This window comes from Neofelis nebulosa, chromosome 16 (genome assembly GCF_028018385.1).
Source record: "Neofelis nebulosa isolate mNeoNeb1 chromosome 16, mNeoNeb1.pri, whole genome shotgun sequence".
Taxonomy (NCBI): domain Eukaryota; kingdom Metazoa; phylum Chordata; class Mammalia; order Carnivora; family Felidae; genus Neofelis; species Neofelis nebulosa.
Window position 1 is genome coordinate 57,674,568 of NC_080797.1, and position 19,380 is coordinate 57,693,947.

Consider the following 19,380-nt stretch of genomic DNA (forward strand, 5'->3'; position numbering starts at 1 on the left):
GAATACTCCGGAAGCATTCAGTAGCATGAGAGAGACCTGAAAATGGTGTTTGGGGAAGATTTTGATGCCGTCTTATTAAGTGATTAAAAGCAAGCTACAGAACAGGGTCTTAAAGAAAGAAAGCTATACACACACACACACACACACACACACACACACCACTGCCACCACTGAAAGAAAAATACAAAGAACTGTTCATATACTTCTTAAAGTAGGCACCTATGAAACAGAGGGACTAGAGGAGCCAGGAGATTTTGATTTTCATTTTATATCTATTTTGTTTGAACGCTCAACTACATATTACCGTTATTTTAAAAATGAAAGCAGAGGTTCCCTGAAAAATGGTAGACCATTTTTTTTGTGGGTTTTCTATGTCTCTGCACTGAAACAAAACATGTGCATGTGCACTTGCTTACACACACACACACACACACACACACACACACACCTAGTACCTATCATTTTATTATTAAAAGAAACTGACAATGCTCCCCCAAGATTCACTCAGAACTCATCTCCCCGTCCAGAGGTAGGGCTTCTCTGGGCCAAACACAGGACCTTTCTGCACCAGCTTCTCCTGAGTCTGTCTCTGGTGTCTGCCTGGGGGTCAATGAATGAGCCCGAACTAGGGACAGAGGAAGAGACGGTGCACTTACTCAGGGAGGCAGTGCATGAGCAGTGTGTTCACCAGGATAGGGCTGTGCTAGGCTGCAATAACAAATAAATCCCAAAACCTAGAGGCTTCCCAGTACAGAAGCTTATGTCTTGCTTGTGACATAATTTGACGCAGGCTGTGCCCCTCTCCTCTGCATGGTGACTCAGGGATCAAGGCTGCACCTGCTTGCAGGTCTGTTCACCTGGGACTTCAAGGTCACCCTGCTGTCATCGAAGGGGGCAAAGGGAAAAGCGTGTTCATACTTAGCCACCTCGGTGTGAAAATGACACACATCATTTTTGTGCACATTCTAGTATTAGCCCCGTGGCCAACCTCTCTGCAAGGGAGGCTAGGAACTGTAGAGCATCACGGGACTTTGCTGACCTCCACTACTCGCTTTTACAAGCAGGAGGCTGCAAGCAGACACCTCCCTATATGGCAAGATGTATGGGACATGGAAAGAAACCTTGCCCTTAGCTGTCTTCCTCAGTGCATGACCAGGATACCCAAATGCCCTCTCAAAGGCCCTGCAGAACGCGATTCACTGTTCCAAGTTCTTCATTCCTTCCCTGTAACAGAATAACAGACCCCAGCTTTTTGTGATTCTGCACTGCTTCCCACTGGAGTAGCCAGAGAACATTTCTCCACTTCACTGAGTTGGCCATGGCCATGGGACTTTCTTAGGGCAATGCAATGTTGGTGGACACCATATGAGCAGAGGTGTTACATTTTCACTTGGCTTTTCATACTCCTGTGACCTGCCTTGAGATCTCATGCTCCAGACAGCCATTCACTTTGGGCCCCAGAATAAAGGTATGTAGAACAAACTTGAATCTGACCTGGCCTGGACCCTGGCTCGGCCAAGCCTGGCCAGCCTGGATCAGTTGAACTTCCGTCAGCCTGTAGACCAGTGAACGTGGAATGTTTGTTGTTGTAAGCCACTGCGATTTTAAGGTTTTGGTTATGCTGGAAAAATTGACTGTCAAGGAGCCCCATAAAAAGTTAATCTTGGGGCTCCTGGGTGGCTCAATTGGTTAAGCATCTGACTTCCGCTCATGGTTTGTAAGTTCGAGTCCCGGGTCGGGCTCTGTGCTGATGGCTCGGAGCCTGGAGCCTGCTTCGGATTCTGTGTCTCCCTCTCTCTCTCTGCCCCTCCCCCACTCATACTCTGTCTCTGTCTCTCAAAAATGAATAAATGTTTTAAAAAAGTTAATCTCGAAGCAGAGAGCACCTAAGTCAGGGTCTTAGGGCTGAAGGCCACACTGTGGATGAGCAATATGGAGCCCAGAGGGGAAGAGATGTACCTGAGGTCACAGAGTCAAGACCAGAGTCTAGGTTTGCAGGGCTCCAGCCAGTACTTTTTTACGCCCAGACATCCAGCAGCCAAGCAGCGTAGAGCAAGCTCTGAGGCCTGGAGCTGCCGGCATTTTAATTTGGGCAGCGGGGAGAGTAAAAGAAGGGATGAGGTGGGCAGCGGGGAGAGTAAAAGAAGGGACGAGGCAGAGGCCAGAAGTGCTAGTTGGGAAATCACAGGCTACCAGTAGCAGGGGAGGGGACCGAGTGGCTTTCTCTCACCTCCCTGATTAGCTAAGTCTGGGAATCCTGCAGTCTGTGAATTTCCTGCTCGGCTACCACACCAATTCCCAGAAATCATTCTGATGGTAAGCCCGATTCCTGGAGGCCCTCAAGCGCTCTGTGCAGATTTTCCAGGCACCATTTGTATAGTGTGCCCTCCAGCTGCTCCTGCTGTCTGGCTTTTTATGGCTGTTGTTATATCCAAAATACTTCAGACCATTAGGGAGGAGAAGGAGCCTTGAGTGAGAGGCAAAGTGGGGAGGGATCCCAGGTGCCTGCTTCTTTTCTGGCTCTAAGACATGCATCCAGATGTGAGTGTGAGTACATGTGTGCGCGTGCACATGCCCCTATGACTCCCACGGTACAGGGACATGGCAGGTGCATGAACTCCACCTGTCGGGTGAGGGCGCCACAGTCCAGCAGAGCCAAACCCCAGGTTGCTCACAGGGAGGAGGAAGCCTGAGGTCAGCTGGGAAGATGTTAGCCCTTCTCCCATCCTTTATCCTCTCTTCCTTTCCTCAGCCTCCCGCTCCTTCCTCCTTTCTTCATCCTCCTTGCCTTCTCCTCCCCCATGTACATTTTTGTCTTCCCTTCCCTTCCCCCACTCCCTCTCCCTCCCCCATCTCATTTCTTCTTTATATGCCTCACAAGCAAGAGGTGAGCTCCTCTAGGGACCCAGGGCCCAACAGATGTCAGTCCTTGCTTTGTGGAGCTTACTTTCCAGAAGAGACAACATGTAATAACTAAATACAGAAATGAATCTATAATCCTAAACTATGATAAAGTCAGGGGAGAAGAGGGTGATCCAATGGGAGGGGATTCCAGGGGAGCTGGTTTAGACTGGGAGGGCACGAGAAGGCTTCTAAGGTGGGAAGTATTCAACCCTGTGTTTGAAGGATAGGCCAGGGAAGAACCAAGTGGGAACCAGGGATCTGGATGAAAAGAATGCTGGGTAGAGGCTCCAGTCTGTGTGAAGGAACGTCCTTGGTGTGCTCGGGATGTGGAGTGGAGGCTGCAGTGACCATGGATTGACTGTGGCCTTGACAGCAAGCGGGCAGCTGTACACAGATGAGAGGCGCAGACAGGGTTTCTGTGGTTTATCTTAAGTGCAATGGGAGGCCACCAATGTCTTCTAAGCACAGGATTGCCATGATCCAGTTTTACACTGTAAAGAGATGAGTTCAGCACCTAAGGGGGATATGGTGGGGAGGGAAGCCAGAGGTTTAGAATTCCATCATGGCAGGTCAGGTGGAAGGTGAGGGGTGCTGTTGGTTAGGCAGCAGGATGTTCATGGAGCCCCGAGCCCTGCACTCCCATCACCCAGCGACCCTCCCCATTCAGGCAGCTGAACCAGAAGCACCTGCTGCTGGAGGGGAGGTTCCAGGGTGGAGCTGGAGAAGGACATCATATCCTTGGTCTTTGGGTCAAAGAGCCAAGACTCAGGCAAGCAATAGAAAGACAGAGAAGGAAACGAGATTAGGCTGGACCAGGTGGGGAAGACGGACAGATGCAGAGGAAGTAAGAAAGTTGATAATAACTGTTTTATACCCATGTAGCTCACATAAAGAGAAGACAAAAGTCCTCCCCCCTCCTCAGTTTGTGGGGAATCTTAGAGCAAAGGAGATTTGTCCTAGTCCCACATGGGACCCACGAAAGCAAACAGGGTCTTAGAGTCCCTAGCACTGCAGCGGCCTGGTACAGGGGTCTCAGGGCTCCCCAGTGCTACCAATCCTGGGAGAAAGGTACCTCCAGCCCACTTTGAATATAAGGATCTGCAAATGCATGAGTCCCTTCCAACATCCCTGAGACTTGTATTTAAACCCAGGACTTGGGGCCCATTGGAAGGAGGACCAGACTGGGAATAGGAGACTCAGCTTCAAACCCAACTCTGCCCCATGCCGGAGAGGGGATTGTCTTGGAAATCACTTGACCTCCCTGAATCTCAGTCTTACCCTCTAAAGATGGGGCCAATGAGCCTGACTTCCTTATGGGGATGGTGGAGAATTAAAAGAAGTAAATACATGGGAAAACTATGTGATTCCGTGCTCAAAGAGGTATTCTGTTTGGAGGGACAAAAGCTTCCATCGTGCTGGCCTCATTAATTTCATCTTCTGAGAGTTCTAGCAGCTTCCTTCCCTTGATCTGATTCTATTTCCTATAACTTCCACCTATTGACTCTGCTTCTGCCTTCTGGGTGACACAGAGTGAGCCCCACCCCTTGTGCCCCAACAGCCCACATGTAGAACCCCCAGAAACTTCTTGTCTCCTGGTTGAACCAGCTTAGTCCCTCTAGCAATTCCTCTTAGGGCCCTGCATTTGACGGTCCCTCTCCTGGGGACATGTTCCTATTTGCTAATGTCCTAAGAATGTGGTGTCCAGGGGACCACAGGTCAGCTCATTGGGACCACAGTTTTGCTGCTATTTCTCTAACCAGTGGTCCAAAGCCTCTAGCTTGAGTCCAGGATGGACTCTGTGAACACAAGTTGCCCAAGACTGGTGTGGACTGAGAGCTGCAAGGCAGAGCCCCATGACAGGTGGCTGTCTCCATTGCTTCCCCCATCTGGGAGCTGTTGGCATCATTGTCACTGTTACCACCACCACACAGAAAATGCAAGAGAAAAATATAACTATGGCCACTTCCCAAGGGAAAGAGCAAGCACTGTCCAAAGACTGTATCTGAATCCTTCAGGGAGATCTTAATTCAGCTAGAAGAGGGTGTGGGTGAGAAGAGGCTCTGGCCTGGAAATCAGGGTGGGAACGGAGGGAAGGGAGGCTGGGGTTACAGGAGATGGAGCTCTGGTCCTAGCAGGTGGCCACCAGGGTGAGTTTCCTCCCTCCCACGCACCCTCCGGGTTCTGTTTCTTCCCGATGTTTTCATCCCCTCAGATTCCCCCAGGAGGCCATGCCTGAGTAGAGAGCACCCACAGAGCATTAGGAGCTCTCCTCCACCTTCTGGGTCTTTGTTTCCACTCTGTCACGTGAGCCTTGTTGGCCTGCTGCCTAAACTCTCTCGGGTTCTCGGGGCGCCTGGGTGGCTCAGTCGGTTGAGTGTCCGACTTCAGCTCAGGTCACGATCTCATGGTCTGTGAGTTCGAGCCCCACGTCGGGCTCTGGGCTGATGGCCCAGAGCCTGGAGCCTGCTTCTGATTCTGTGTCTCCCTCTCTCTCTGCTCCTCCCCCGTTCATGCTCTGTCTCTCTCTGTCTCAAAAATAAATAATTGTTAAAAAAAAAAAAATTAAACTCTCTCGGGTTCTTCTATGCCACTGTGTCTTATGATCCTAATTAGTGCTCCTCCTGGCCAGAAGCACCTTGATTTTTCAGCACAATGCTCCGTCACCCCCACTGGGCCAAACCAGTGCTGGGGACTCAGTGTGTGTCCAGCACATGCTGGTCAAACCACTGCCCCAAGGAAGAGGTCTGCTGTTCTCACATCCCACACCTTCCCTGCTCAGCACCACTCCAGCTGGTAGGGAGGAAACCGATAGAGAAACTGGGGATGAAACTATAATGCACCACGATCTAAAGATGCAATGTGTAGTAGGCAAGGTGGTCCTCAGATCCTCCAGACCCTACTCTGGGGCGCTGTGCCTCCTTTAGAGGCAACTTGCCTTTCCTGGGTATGTCTCCTCTTCCCTCTCAGCAAGTACCCCAGGATTTGTCAGTTGCAACGTGGTGAACTCAACCATTTGCTCATTCATTCATTTTCTGAGCACCTAGTAATGTGCCAGGCACTGTGCTACGTACTGGAGATAAAAGGTGGCTAAGATCCTTCTTCTGGTCTCCAAGCACTTCACAGTTGAGCAAGAAGCAGCACAGACCAGGTTAATACTGGAATCAGCATCATCACAATGGAGCAGTTCCAGGCTCATGGTGGGGGCCTCTTTAAGGACTTAGCCTCGAACTCAGCTTGGGGGGTGGGGGCTTGCAAAGCGCCTGCTGAGCTCCTCTGTGTATGGCAGCACCCAGCCTGATCCTCGCAGGCTGGAAAGACCCGAAGAGAACTGAGCGGAGGGACTTGGATGTTCTGGGCCGCCCAGCTCTAAGCCTCCGTGATTCTAAGAGAGGGATGGCGCCAGCTTGCCAGATGTGGGAGCTGGGTTCTAAAAAGCATTCAATAGAAGTGAAATAAATTGGAAACTGCTGCTCCCCTTGTCCTCCTGGCGTCTCGAGAGCGGTCTTTTATCCTTCCTTCTGTTGACCAAATGAGCTCCCGCTTCCAATCTGGCCCCTGGGTCCACTGCCCAATGGCAAATATTTCTGCCCTGGAACAGCTCGTTGGCGGGAGCTGAGAAGACTAATAACATCGCCTGACAGTCCTTCATGGTTTTCCCTAAATATTCTTTCCTACACAAAAAAAGTTTAATAAAAATGTGGATTAAAGCAGAGACCGGGAGTGGGAAATCAATGGCGTTCTCACAGCGGTGTTATTGTAATACATTCTGCACCTGTGCTGCTTGCCCAGGGGAGTCAGGAGTGCAGGAAGAAGGGGACAGAAGCATCCTGGACAAGGGACACTGTGCCTGAGACAGGAGGGAGTGAGCATGAACATCCCTAGGCTGCCAGGGAATCAGGGAATGCTATGTCCTAGGTTTGCATGGGGTCTAGAATCTCCTTGGCTAGTGTGATTGATAATCTGGTCTGTGTAACTGTTTTATTATTATAGGCACATTAATTGTTCCCCATGCAAAGGAATAGTGTATGTTGTCCCTCACCTCCAAACTATTATCTTCAGTTAAAAAAAAAGAATTGGTTTTCAACATGGAATACTAACTTAGCAGCACAAAGCATGCTATTATATGGGACTTTCTCTACTATTCATTAAAGTGGTCCCCAAAGTGCCTCTAATTGGGCTCATTTTGCTCCCTATCTGTCCATTTTATTCCTGAATGCATTGAAAACAGTTAAAAACTGCTGTATTTAAACGTTCTCTGTAATTCAGGGGCGCCTGGGTGGCTCAGTTGGTTAAGCGTCTGACTCTTGATTTTGGCTCAGGTCATGATCTTACGGTTTGTGGGATGGAGCCCCGCATCTAGCTCTGCACCGATGGTGCTTGGGGTTCTCTCTCTCCCCCTGTCTCTTTGCCCCTTCCCTGCACATTCTCTCTCTCTCTTTCTCTCTCTCTCTCTCTCTCTCCAAATAAATAAACATTTTTTTAAGTTCTCTGTAATTCAGACTTCTTATAGTTCAGACCAGGGATTTCACTCCCAATCCATTTTTGCATATTACCGAGGGTTTCTAAATGGACCCTGTTGTGTGTGTGTGTGGGGGGGCCATTCAAGGAAAATACTGCCATTCTCGAAGATGAAAGGGGTCTTCTCTCTGGGGCTACTCCTGGGGTGGAGAGCCACTTCCATATATGCAAACTCCAGCGAAGGCTCTTGCAGCACCAGCAGGCACAGAAGGTACTGTTTGCCCGACGTGAAATGATAAATATGGATTAGATCCGTGCAAGCTGCAGGATCAATTATGGGAACATGCAGCTAAATCAGCCTCCAACTGCCTGAGTGTCAGAGTTTCTGCAGGAGATTATGAGTCCACTGGGTTCCTGAGGGCTTAGGGGTGTGTGTGTGTGTGTGTGTGCTCATTTTGTATGCACACACACCTGAGTGTGTGAACATCTGTATGTGTGAGTGTGTGAGTTTGTATGTGAGTACGTGTGTGTGCGTGTGTGTGTGTATGTGTGTCAGTTACAGCAGTGGGACAGATAGTGCCTAGCAGACATGAGAAGAGAGTTCTAGGTCCGCTCTGCTTCCAATTAGTATTTTGGCTTTGGGGAAATTATCTTTCTCCTCTGTAAGCCTCATTTCCCCATCCATAGAATTGATAGGTTTTGGGGTGCCAGGGTGGCTCAGTCAGTTGAGCAGCCCACTTCGGCTCAGGTCATGATCTTGCTGTCTGTGGGTTTGAGCCCCACGTCGGGCTCTGTGCTGACAGCTCAGAGCCTGGAGCCTGCTTCCAATTCTGTCTCCCTCTCTCTCTGCCCCTTCCCTGTTTGCTCTCTGTCTCTCTTTCTCAAAAATAATAAACATTAGAAAAAAAAAAGAATGAACAGGTTTTTTGGGGGGCGGGATCTTTTTCATACTGGAGCCCCACCTCTGAAAAGTCTGACTTCAAAAGCCTGGGATGGGGCTTGGGTCTTTCTAGAAAGGTCCAAGATGAGTCTAATGTGGCCTTTCTCAGATCCCCTGGCTCTCCAGCCTGTCACTGTGCTCTGTGCTCACCAGTGAGGACCCCTTGGGTAGGATGCCCTGTGCTTTTGGCCTGAGGGTCCTGGAGTCTGCTGTGATTTTATTTGTTCCACTCCTGGCTTCCCCCACGTACGGATGTGCACATTAATCCTGAGCACCCCTCTGGGCTCCGGGAGGATGGTATGTCACTCCAGAGGAGTGCCATGTGGCAGGTAAAGCTAGCGTGACCCGAGGGCTAAGGCAAGAGTTCCAGTGGCTAGCTACAAATGCTTTTTGTCACCACTGCTTTCCATACCCTCCCCACTGCCCCCCTACCTGCTTCATTCTCCCCTCCTTCCTTCTGTCAACACCCTGGAAGCTCCTGTGGGCAGAACCTTCATGATATAAATAACCAAAGGTTCTGGAGGGAGGCCAGTCTCGATTCTAAGCCTGACTGGTTATGGCACTGCGTGCTGTTTGTACCCCTGGGGCACCCTCCCATTTGGCTTTGGGCAACTATCCACGTCCCGTCCACTCCTTTTAGACACTGCCTGCTGCCTGCAGGGCCAGGATTCATTCCAGCTTGTGGTAGAGACCATTTATCAAACGGGTTTCCTTTTCTTCCTGGCCACACAGCTAGACGACACATTTCCAGACATCCTTGCAATTAGACAAAGCTAGGTGATGAAGTTGTGGCCTCTGGAAGGTGGGCAGAATGATATTGCCCACTCTCAGATGTGGCCCCCCAAGATGCCCGTGTGTCCCTCTACTCTTCCTCACAGGCTATCTGCTGGGTGTCGAGGGCTAGGTCAACTTTGGAAGCCCCCTGAGCTTGGCAAACCCTGTATCACCTTGGGTCCCTGAGTGCTTCTCTTTTCCCCTGCCTTTAAAGATGCTGATTACTCTTTATGTGGAGTGCAGAATAAACATCTGTTGACCCAAATCACTGAGATTTGGGAGTTTACCTTTTATAGCAACTAACAGTACCTAAGCCAATATATTAACCCATATAGCCAGGTCAACGTAACCTGTTTATGCCAGGGGAAGGATGTAGAATCTAGTCAGGCTTCTTATGGGACTTGACTCTAGTGGTTAAGCGGGGCCACGTCTGGGTTTAGCCATGTAAGTGGCCCCATTTCTTCACTTTGCTATGCGTTTCTTTTCCCTCTTGTCCATTTCTCCTTCTGTCTACTCTTCTGTGTCCTGGGCCAGGTCAGCCAAGTCCTGGTAGACCCAACAGGGCCATGCTACATGGAATACCTTTCCCAGGGGCTGCAGCTGACCGCATGCAGACTCCCTCGCAGTTACCTGCGCCACTGTGTGAGGGTCGTGCTCCTTCCAAGCGACGTGTAATCACATGTGCCATTGTCCTGGAGTCCTGATTTGGCTCCGGAGCCAGGGGAGGGGAAGATTTCGAGGCTATCCCCTTCTCAGATGCCTGCTTCAAGGGAACGCCCTTAAAGCAATCTGACTTCCCCCACCCCCAGCCGCTCCCACCACCACCAGGGCTACCTAACTAAACCCCAGGTGCACATTGACCCAGAGCTCTGTGGATGGCTGGTGTCCCTGTTGCCATGGCAACCAGTCACCACAAAGGATGACAACAGTAACTTCGTTCCTGCTGGGCGGGCAGAGAACAGCCTGGCACGTGGAGGAGAGGATGGGGCTTCTGGAGATGGGGGTGGGGGGACGTGGAGTCAGGGGAAGGGCTGGCGTGGGAATTTTAAAAACGTATTTCAGGCTCGGTCCCTTCCGGGTCCCTTTCTGCAACACCAAGAGGTAATGGGAAAGGGCTCTCAGAGCCCTGGAAGGATTCTAGAGTGCACTTAAGAGGAAAAAATACCGAAGAGAAAGATGCAGGGTAGAAGGTGCAGGGAAGAGAAGGGGTAAGCTTCATTCCACAGGTATTTCCTGGTCTGGTCCTAGTGCTGGAGCTACAGCAGTGAGTCTAAGTGAACAGCATTCCTACCCTGTGCACATGGAGGTGGTGCTCTCCTGGTGGCCTTCTGTACAGCAAATGGTGCCCCTTGGCTTTGTGCACTGCAGCAGCCGGAAAATAGCAGTGGCCACATATGCCAGGTAGAGATAAGAGCCAAAGGAAGAGAAACATAAAGCAGGCTCAGTGAGGTCAAAAGTATCTGAGCAGAGAGCCAATTAGCTATTTCATATGAGGAGAACAGAGAAGGGAGTAAGGAAGAGGTGACATTTGATCAGGGACCTACAGGGAGTGAGAGCATGAGCCCTGCGGCCACGTCAGGGGAGGCAGAGGGACCAGCCTGTGCAAAGGTCCTGAGACAGGGGAGGCCCGTGTGGCTGAAGCACAGAGAGCAAGGGCAGGAGGAGAATCAGAGGGCTTGTTGTTGGGAGATGCAGTTTTTGGACTCTGAGTGAGTGGGAGAGCCTCTGGGGTTTCTCCCTCAGAAGAGAGATGGGATCTGAGTGCTGTGAGCAGGTCTGTCTGGCTGCTGTGCAAAAATGAGAGCACAGGGCTGCAAGGGTGGAGATGGGGAGAAGCAGGGGTCCAGGGTGAGACGGTGGGATGGGGTGGTAGCCTCGAAGCGGTTGGGAACTGCCAGATTCTGGACATATTTCAAAGAGGGGTCTACCAGGAAGAATGAAGATGAAAGGCTTGAATGAAGGATTTTGGCTTGAGCAACTGGGTGGCAGAGTGGAAAAGGGAGAGGGGCCAAGAATCTGAGCTGTCTTCTCTGGAGGAGTTCTGGGGCTCACCAAGCCTCCCTTGGGAGGGTGGGAAGGAAGCCATCAGCGGTCCAGGCCTTCCCCACCCAGAACACCAGCAAGGGCCACGCTTTGGGCTCCATGCCTGCTCTGGACAGAATGTCACCTTCTCTTTGCCTGCCTGCTTGTGGCCCTGGGATGGGCCGTCCTGCTTTGGGAGCCTGTGTCCAATCCCTCCCTCCCAGACATCCCACCATGTGGCTTTGGCCAAACATCTCTCATTCCCCTTACCTGCTTCCTCGCACATCTGCCCCTGCACACCAGCCAGTGGTCATCCGGGAACATTGACAATCAGGCCTCAGCAGCTCTGAGCCCTAGAGCTGGTGGTCTGCAGCACCCTGGCACTGCCCCCCACCCCCAGTGATGCCCTATTATCTGGAGAATCTTCCAAAGAAAGAAGCCTCACACATGCTCTGAGCCAGAGCCATCTCTCTTCCACTCCAGCCCCCTCCTGATCCAATGACCTCACTGTTCCCCCTGTATTTCCTGCTTGGCTGGCTTGTGGCTCAACCTTCAGCTCTGTGTACATGGGGATGGGGATCCCGGCGAGTCTGGAGAATGGCCTTCCCCTCCCCCTCTCCTTGCCTTTTGTTTCCCATACCCCCGAAGCAGCAACGCCCTTCATGAGCACAGCATCCCCTAGTTCTGAACCTAATCCCACGCATACTAGGTTTTTAATCACGGTTTTAACGTTTGCTTGTTTGTTTTGTTTGTTTTTTGCAAGTTTATAGTCATGATCTTATTGACTCTATCCATTCTGTTACCAGGCAAACAGGGCAGATATCAAGGTTCCCCCTTTACAGATAACGAGGCTCCTCCTCAGCTTCAGTTTCTTCTTCTCTGCAACCAGAGGGTTCACTTAGATGATCTCTCTTGCCCCTTCAGCTCTGATTTCCTACAACTGTAAGATATACACACATAGAGGAGAAACCACTCCCCACACGCACCAGAGCAGATGGGCACATGTGTGCACACGGACACGACTCTTTGTTAAGTGTGTGGTGTGCAGTCCAAATGGTACTGGTTCTTTCCAGAAAGAGGCCTTCTTGGATACCCTGTGGGCAGTCTTCGCCTTCCTGACAAGGCACTCGAGGGGAGTTGAACTAAATAATTTCTAAAATCGCTGACACTAGGTTCTCCAAATTCTGACATTTCATCCTCGCTTGTCCTGGAGGCACCAAGGCCTTAGTCTAGCACCAGAATTCATCAAAGGCTGACATTTCCACATCTGTAATAGGCTCTAAGCATGCAAGAAGAAATAAACGCAAGTCCACAAGCCAGCCAGGGAGAAAAAAGGGGACAGATGGCTGTTAACCTGTGAGACATTGGCTCTTCACTTCTTCTCCCTGGGCAGTTTTCTTTTAGCAACCCCCCTTGAGGCCCACCCCATCTTTTATACATACTGTTTCTCCCCTGGACTCACCCTGCAGAAACTCTGCTCTTGCCTTGCACTTATACTCTTTGAGAACCTACTAGATCTAACTCCTGAATATACAGAAGGAAGAGAATAGGGAATAAATTGCACATACTCTGTGTCAGAAACCAACTCACATTGGTCAAGCCAGTGGAAATGGTCAGTACCGCCAGTCAGGGTCACGAGGCTCAGAAGGGTAGAGAAAGAGCCAACGGAGGGAAAGAAGCCAGAGGGTTTGTCATGAGGTAAGAGCAGGAGGATGACTTTATGAGATGTGTCCCCACCACAGAAGAACAAGCTGGATCATAAGGCTGTGTGGATAAAATCTCCAATGGCCTGACACAGAACTTACAATTCCTTGGTAGTCATTGCTTCTTCTTTGAGGTCTGTGAAGACCTCTGTTGAGATCAAAATGGTTGCAGGTGGAGTAGCAAAGCTACACACCATGGCTTCTTTCTTAACCCCTCGTATGGATTTGTCAATAGTTTTTTAAGCCATCTCACAGGATCTTGATAAGATGGGATATAGGATAGATAATATTAAGGTAGAGGAAAAGGTGTGGATAAAGAGTATTTCAAAGGCACTTTGCATGTATTAAATTTTGAGGAAGAAAAAGAAAGAGGGAAACATCAAGGAAAGAAAAACAAATTATAAGCAGCATCCAGAATGAGGCAAAGCCAGGAGCCCGGGTCCTGAGACTGTCCAGTCCCGTCACCTGCAGTGTGGCCTGTTGGACTATTATCTGGGTCTCATTTTCCTCACCCACGAAATGAGGGGTTGGGCAACATGACCTCAAAGGTTGTTTCTAGCACTGGTTCCATCCAGTGTTAAGACCAGCTTTATCCCTACAATTACTGGAATCCCAGCAACAAAAGAGTTATTTGTATTTGTGTAGAACTTTGTAGTTTGTAAAATGTCTTCACACTCATTATCCCACCTGTTTCTTGTAGAAGCAAAGCTTAAGTCATGTATGTATAAGTGATAGGTCCTTTTTACAGAGCAGGGATGTGTCACTTCTGTGGGGACCAGGATTGTTATCTCTGCATGCACCTAGAATGTTGTTAGATCCAACACTTGTTGACAGATTTAAATTTGTGAGCTGACACCCCTTTGAGATGCTTGAATAAAGAGTTTTGATCTGCAGGAAGTGACAAAACTCTGTGGCTGGCTGTCCAGACATATCTTCCACCCCTCCACCATGTCACCTTGCCTGCAGGACCCTCTGGGCATCCTCCATAATATGTGAGGTTTGGTGACAACAAAGAGGCATGTTACCTCTGTGATTTATTGGGGACAGCCAACAGGTGTCCTCTGGGTTGATGGGAATGAGGCTCTGAGAAAACAGAAGAGTCTGGCTCCCCTACCAGACTTGTCATGAGATCTCAGCTGTGTTGATCTGCCCCTCTAACCAGTGGTGAGATCATTCTTTCCTAGGCACCTGCCCATGTCCGCAGGGCTGTTGTCTAACTCCTATGAGTCTAGGGGTAGGAGAGGACTTTCCAGAGTGTAAGCTGCTCTACTGGTATGAAAGATGCCTGGTGGCAAGGAGTCTGATGTTGCCATGGAGGAGAGGGGAGAGGAAGATGAGAGAAAGGAAGGAAGGGGGAGGAGGAGAGGACAAGAGGGAGCAGAAAGGGAGATGACAGAGAGGAGGAGGTGGAAACCAGAAAAGGGAGGGGAGAAGGATGAAATCAAAGACCAGGAAAAGAGGAAAAGGGGAAGGGAGGGGAGGACAGGAGGGAGAAGAGGGTGTTTTTAAATCTGCTCCCTGGGGTTGGGTGGGTCCTAACCACCTAATGAAGACACTGCAGGGTCAACACTGGAGGCTGATGCTTTAAGGAGGGCAAACAAGGCAGATGTAGGGGTGAGGCACCAAGAAAGGGCAAAGGAACCACTCTACTCTTACCCACTCCCCCTTCCTTCTCTTGCTATTTCAAAGTTGTTTTGTTTCCTCTGTGCAGTTTCCAGGGCACAGAAATAACTTGTGCATTCAATTAATCCCCCTTTAATTCTCTACCGTCACTTTCCTGGAAGTTTAAATAAGAAAAACTGTTTTCTAACTGATTATGAACCTGCACTCCGCAAACAAAATAAATCATGTCACAGTCGTTCCTCCGCCTTTGTGTTGATGATTAGGAGAAAGGGGGAGGGGGAGACAGAGGGAGAGGGATGGAGAGGAGGAGAAACACCCAGCCCTACCAGGGAAGGCACACCAGCCTCACGGTTGGCTAGAGCAGGGAGAAGCTCAGAGCTCCCAGACTTGGCGCTTGAGTCTAAATTTAGAACCGATTTGTAGATAAGTTGGAGGGAGTTCAGAGAAGAACCACCAAAACAATTAGAGGGATGCAGCTTAATTGGCCCAGCTTGGCTAAGAACTGCCAGGCAGGGAGCATTAGCCAGTCTGTAGCCAGAGGAGACAGCAGCGTCAACAGCAGTCAGGGGGAGGACTGTTAGCTTGCAACAGAGGGGGACCCAGAGAAGAAAGGGAGCCCTGAGTGGGCAGGACACAGCTCAGCCTGGCCTGGCACCCCACAGAGAGGCCTCATGGGTGCCTCTGGCCATGTGGCTAATCCTCTTCTCGGGCCATTGTTCCCCAACTATTGCCTACAACAGTGCATTCATTACTTAATCTAATCTTTGCAGTGGCCCTAAAGGCACATGTGCCTATTCCAGTTTTGCAGGTGAAGAAACAGAAGCTCAGGGATGCTGAGTAACTAGCCCGAGGTCTCTCCAGCCATAAAATAAAGATCGAAACTCAGATCTGATTGGTCTCCAAGCTCAGGCTCATTTGGCTGACACAGAGCCGTGATAGAAAGAGACTGGGACAAGGACTTCTGTGGCTGGGGCTCCCCGTGCTCCTCATCCAGCTGGAGGCTCCCCAGGTAGGAAGGTAAGAGACATCCCTCATTGAGGTACGCTCTTAAAACAAGCTGGCTCCTGTCCTCCAGCCCCTTATCTCCTGAGAACCCGGCCCCTCTCCCCTGTCGTGCTGGCCTCTTTCCACTTGCTCTGGGCCTCTTAACCATCTGGGGCCCCAGCTGTGGTGTAGCAGGAAGAGTACTAGACTTCAGGTCAGACAGACCTTTTGAAAATATTGTCTGGCCTTGGGCACATTACTTAATTTCTCCAGGCCTGAGCTTACTAACTGCATATACAATGGTCATCAAGTCTACCTTACAAGATTGTTGTAGGAACAATGTGACAGCATAAATGCGCCTTGTAAATTGCCAATTACTGTATGCAAGAGGATGATGCTGTTAGTGATAGTGACATAGACTGCATTTTAACACGTTACAGACAATGCTGACCGTCTCTGGGTTTCTCTCACTTCAGGCTTTAGCTGACACACACATTCCCAAATCACTCATGCCCTGGTGTAAGAGGCGGCTAGCCTGAAATTAAAGCTGATCCAGAGAAGGTTCTGGAAGCAGGCAGCTGGTGACCACCAAGGTTAAGACTGAATCAACCATCTGACTGGGAGATGACCTAAGTCAGAATATGGCAGAATGCCAGCACTGTGAATACCCAGCAGATGGCCAATGGCAGCCTGGAATCCAGAGACACATGGAGCAGATAATGTCAGTCTTATAGGAAGAGTGATCCAAGACCCAGCAAGATGTTCTGCATCAGAGGCAAAGCAGGATCTTCCTGACAGGACACAGCCCAGAGATGGAGTGTTGGGAATTGGTGGAGGGAGGTGGGGATGAGAATATGAGTTGAAAATAACAGCTCCAGGGGCTTTCTGGCCCTTAGAGGCATCTTCAAACCCCCATGATTGTTGGGGCATAAGAAGCCATCCTGTGGATGGGCTTTCTGAAGCTGTGGTTCTTGGAGTCTTGCAGATACTGAGAAACCATGCCGTCCTGAGAGAAGCGAAGGCTGCACAGGCAGGCAGCACAGTGGAGAGGACCCAGGCTGACGCCAGGTCACTGTATTGACCTGAAAATCACTTCCTGCCCCTTCAGTTCTCTCTTCTATATACAAATAATAGAAAAGCCAACACTGACTGAGTACCTATGGTGTTCCTGGCTGTGGTCTAAACACTATACATGGTTGATTCTTGTTCTTTGAAGCCATTTTGTGTGTGTGTGGGCGGGGGGGGGGGCACTACTATCCATTATTGTCACTGTTCCCTAGAGGCCTTAAGAGGAAACTTGCCTGAGTGGCAAAGCTGAGATTCAGACCGAAGCTTTCTAGCTCTGGAGCCCCACACTTAGCCACTTCACCCTGATGCCTTAAAAATCTATCCTAAAATAGATGGTTTCCAAGGTTCTTTACAAAATCATAGAAAGTCAGTGATGGACCTTGAATATAAGATAGCATCATCTGCTCATTTGACCCAGGAGGACACCCAGAGAGACAATCAAGTGCCCAGCAGTGAGCAGGCTTCCAGCTCTAAAATGCAGTCATTGCATGATTCAAAACCTTTGGAAAGAGAAGAATTCATTTATCAGCCAGATGTTCCACTGATATCATAGCTGGGCCTGCACTCACAATGGTTACCTCTTCAGGGGATGTTTTGTTATTATACAAAAACCTCTTCCATCTTTGTCTCAAGACCTTTGGATATGCTGGCCACAAAATCTAAGCAGTGATTCTTGACTTTTGTGGTTCACAGACACCTTCAGGAATCTGGTGGAAGGTATGGATCATTCTGCAATAATGAATAGACATGCATTCCAATTACGGGGAGGGAATTATGAACCCTCTGAAGTTTTGTCACAAATTTCTAAGGGTCTCTGAGACACAACTTATAAAACTCCTGCTCTTGGCAATGAGAAAACCAGGCAAAATATGTGCCTCCACGTCCGTCTCTTGGAAGATTCTTCAGGATCTGTTCTGTTCTTTCCATTGTGCTACGCTCCTTCCCTTTGGTCCAAGGTAGAGAGGGTGTGTGCTCCCAGTGCTATCATTCCTACACCCATCCCACTGGAATGTGAGGTCCATGAGGGCACGGACCACCTTGGTCTCAGGTGCCAGTGTGTCCATAGTACCTATCACGGTGCCCGACACAGGTCCAGGACTCAGTACACATTTGTGGGGATTATTTATCTATTGCATCGAACAGAGAATGTAAAGCTCTGTACATTCACTCAAGTTTTTCTTGTCCTTGACTTTTCCTTCCTGGCTATAGGGTCAGAGGCAGGTATGACAAATGAGCAGCTTAGGTCAGATTCCCTAGGAAGAAGAGCTGAAGTAGGGATTCTAGTGTGAGGATTTATTGGAGATTACAATCTGTAAGGGTATGAGGGAATAAGGACAGAGCAAAGGGAGAGGCCAAGAAAACCTAATGCCAAGGATATGAATATGCATGAAAAACAAGGGGACTAGACTTGTACCTTGTGTCAGTCAAGGCATGACGTTGGAGACATTTCCTAGAGAGGTGGTTCCCATCTGGCCCAATGGAAGTCAATGCTCAGGAAGAAGGTGCTATTGTGGGCAGTTATAGATGATACTCCCAGCAGCTGGGGGCTGAGTGGGAGGTCCAGAAAGACTGGGTGGGACACCATCAGTGTCTACTACATGCTGTTAGTGGCAACTCAGATCAATCGAAAGTGGCCGCCAGGAGCATGGCATTTGACAAAGGGCGAGAAGCCACGCCTTGGCTCAGCCACAAAGCACCACGATGGATTATTCATGCCTGCTGGGGGCTAAAGACAGCAGCATCAGTGACACCTTTGCCATTCTGAGCCTAAGACGAAACCGGAGCCATGTTTTTACTAGAGGTCTCGAGCAGTTCCCACACTCCCTGGGTAACTTTATGAGTCACACAATTTAGAATGTTATCATATGCTGTTGCAGATAGGTTCCAGTGTTTCCACTGACTATAGGTAGAAACTGGACAGGCAGCCACTAGCTAAAAGTCAGCTGCCCAAACTAAAGCAAAGGAATTACTTAAATGGACAGCCTTTGGGCAGGAAAGACAGTCACACTTAGAGCCCAGACCAGCAGATATAACTGGAATTGAGGTGTCAGGAAATAGACACAGAGCATTTGAGGGGCTTAGAATAAATGCACCAGCAGGATGAAGGCTAGGGCCCCCGTGTATTAGGCTTCTGTACCCACACAGGGCCTTGCAATGTGTCAAGCACTCAGCTCTTTCTCAATAAATATGTCTTAGATGTTTGAAAACAAATAAACCAAGCCTTGAGGAATTAACTCTTTGAGGTAGGAGGCTTCTGCTCCAGAATTTCTAACATATTCTCCCAGACACGTCTGTCAACCCTCCAAGTGAGAAAAGCAGTCTGGCTTCCTTTGTATCTCTCAGGATGTGGCACATGAATTTCCACTCCTGTTATTATCACAGATTTGGGTGTCGGGAGGAATTGGGGTGTAGTGCAGAGATACAGCAATTTAAGATGTCATACTTGGAGTTCTTTTTTCCCCTTAGGCCTGGATGGCTTGGTTGTGAATGAAGGAACCTGTTCTTCACCGCAGCGAAGTCTTCTAAGGTGGCAATGAGGACAATAGCAACAGCCATGACCACAAGCATCTGTACCACTGCCTTGTGGGTTTTATTTCTCGGTCTTCAAAACAACTCAGTGAGGTAGGCAGGGGAGTGTTACCAATCCATGGAAAGACCTAGGATGTTCTGGGCCAGATGAAACTGGGGAAGGAGGTAGGAAAGCAGCAGATATTATCCAGAGAACAATAGGGTTGCCCTTCGGGGGAAACTGGGAATGACATAGCTGGTGGTCGTCACAGTGGACACACAGCCTGGTCTTTGAGAGGTGGGCAAGTGAAAGACTATGTGAGAGGTGTGTGGCCCCACAGAAGTGCACCCTCCATTGGCATTAATCCATGCTTCCTCCTGCTCAATCTTCTCAGC